The sequence below is a fragment of the Etheostoma spectabile genome, chromosome 15 (genome assembly GCF_008692095.1).
Source record: "Etheostoma spectabile isolate EspeVRDwgs_2016 chromosome 15, UIUC_Espe_1.0, whole genome shotgun sequence".
NCBI lineage: Eukaryota > Metazoa > Chordata > Actinopteri > Perciformes > Percidae > Etheostoma > Etheostoma spectabile.
Genome location: NC_045747.1, coordinates 30,497,492 through 30,500,361, shown reverse-complemented (window position 1 = coordinate 30,500,361; position 2,870 = coordinate 30,497,492).

The following is a 2,870-nucleotide window of genomic DNA, read 5'->3' as shown; positions in this document are numbered from 1 at the left end:
TATGCTTACCTTGAATGAATGCTTCTGCTGGCTCAGTCTGTCAGGATTTTAGGTCTTCTCCTTATATAGTCTAAGAGAATAACTGTGGGCTGCATCTTATTGTGTAGGTCCCTCCTTCCAAAGAAAATCCCCTCCTTAGTCTTATATGACAGTCAAAATGAAATTGAAAGTGTTATTCAGCAAAAATTCAATGTGTCCGCCTTTTAACAAAATGCAAACTGTCCCACCAAAACAATTTGGATGAATGGATGGAATGATGGATTGATGGATGGAATGATGGATGAATGGATGGAATGATGAATGGATGGATGGAATGATGGATGAATGGATGGAATGATGAATGGATGGATGGAATGATGGTTGGATGGATGGAATGATGGATGGATGGATGCATGGAATGTTACTAAAAATTGACAACAAATGATACATTTATTATTACTTAAATACTGTAAGATTACTGCCATATGAGACATTAAAAGGAGAAACTATAATACAATGTGGTTATCTCAATACCAAAGGACTGATTTAGCTTCAATTTACATTGTTGATTAATTTTGCAATGACTGAATGAAGACCGTGTCAGGAAACTATGTAAGTAAGTAAGTAAATTTAACCACAACACTGCCACCGCCAGGTATCCATTAACTGGGCCAGCTTCACGAGAACAGCCTGCTGAGGGATGCTCTGGATCAGATTACAGAGAGACAGTTACAGTTCACATGGCTGGAGCACCACTTTGACAAACTGGTCCTAGGTCAGCCTGACCAGCGCAGGTAGGCTGCATAATGACATCATGATTCTTGCATAGTTAAATTATGCCTCTTGTTATGGATTCAGAGAACTGCAGTGGATTGTTTTTTTAATTTCCAACACAAAAATATCAATCACAAGGACGAAATACATAACAAAATACCAAACCATAGCATTTCTTTCAATGGGTGTCTTAATCATCAGGCATTGTGGAAACAAGTTCCTATGTGTTCGATTGCAAACTTCAAACGTTGATTTTTGTGGTGAGGACGTAGAAGAGGTTTTCTTCTGATGACTCTTCCATGAAGACCATGTTTGTACGAGTATCTCTTTATAGTGGAATGATGTAGCACAACTCCAGTGTTTCCAGGTCTTTCTAGATGGATCGTGCAGTTAAACGTGGGTTTGGACTTGCTTTTTTTGCACAATCCTGCAAGCTGTTCTGTCTGATATTTTTCTTGGTCTTTCAGATCTTTCTTTAACTTCCACTGTTCCTGATGACGGCCCTTTCTTAATTACATTCCGAACAGAGGATATTGGCATCTGAAAACCCTTTGCTATCTTCTTATGCCTTGTCCTGCTTTGTGAGCATCAACCATTTTCAGTTTCAGTTTTCTAGAAAACTGTTTAGAAGAAGCCATGGTGCTGATTATTGGGGGGGGGGGGTCAGATGAGTCTGGGCATTTAAAACCTTAAGATTGACATCACCCGGGCTTTCCAGACGATGATTAAGAACAACCAATGACACCGTCAGGTCTCAGCTTTCCAAAGGGGCGATGCATGCCGTGATCTGCAAGGTGCCCAAACTTTTGCAGATGCCATTTTTTGGTTGTCTGTTATTTTGAAAGTTTAAATGATGGAAATAAAATCCAACTTTTTGTGACATTATACAAATGTCTAACCTGTCATTTGATGCCTTTTGCAGGTTTTTCCATCTTTATTTGGCTGCTTTATGCACGTTGACACACATTTTTCACCTGGGGTGACCAAACTTTCGAGCCCCACTGTAAGATGGCTGTTATGTGATGAAAGCTCCGGGGTAAATGTCAACTTGTATGTCTGGGTCTGTGAAAGATGTAATGCATGAGAGGTTTGAGTCCCCCAGAAAGAGGGTCTGCTTCCCCACCATTGCAACCAGTCTAGTTCTTGCCGCACAGGTCCTGTTAGGAGTAGAGGTGGATAACTCAGATGTTTGGGTTGTAATCAGCTTTTTGCATTTCATTTGTCCCTTTCTCATCATTGTTTTAACATCCACCTCAGTGATTGGGTTTCCCCACAAGAACCTGCAGCTAACAGCTCTGGCTCCCTCTGCTGTCTGTAGGCTGTAATGGATTCTGTGGGTGAGAGATGAAATGGTGTTACTACAAGGTAGACTGATGGCGGTTTTCTTTTTTTTTTTTTTACAAAAAGCTTTATCGAAGGTTTTTACAAATTACATGTTATAACATACATTAGAGAGCAAAAGAAGATAAAGACAACAAACTACGAATTACAAAAACATGACAGTTTACATTATAAAGTGCAGAGAGCGGTTAAAGTGCATGTGTTAAAGTGCATGTGTTAATAGTGCAAAGAACAGACCATAAAGTGCAAAGAGTGCAAAACATTACAAATTGATAATATTCCAAGGTAGGAGCTGATTTTTGTCTAATTTTTTCCTTCTTCTTAACTCAGTGTTTAAAAACGTCATCACTGGTTATGAACGTCTTGTGTGCGGGCGTTTTCCACTCGTGGTGTCTCCGCCTTGACTCTACTCGTCTTTTTTGGTTTTCCATTATGAAAAAAAGTCCCTGGGACCTGCTACCAGGTACTTCTTTTAGTACTACCTCAGTCAGTGTTCCAAGCGAGCTGAGGCGATTCCAAAAGGTGACGTGGAAACCTGCAGACTGCTGGTGGGTCGGATCACTGCGTTTTTTAGTAAACAAGAGTGCGGAGTGTGTGTCCAGAACAAACGGGACATTTAAAAAAATAATAATAATCTCGCCAGACACCGACAGATTATATACTCTCTGCACTATTCTCACTTTTCAACTGTTAAATATTAAGGGCTATTAGCGGCTTGATGTCGATTCCAATATTGCACACTGTTACTTCAAAAAAACAAGACAATTTATCAAAGA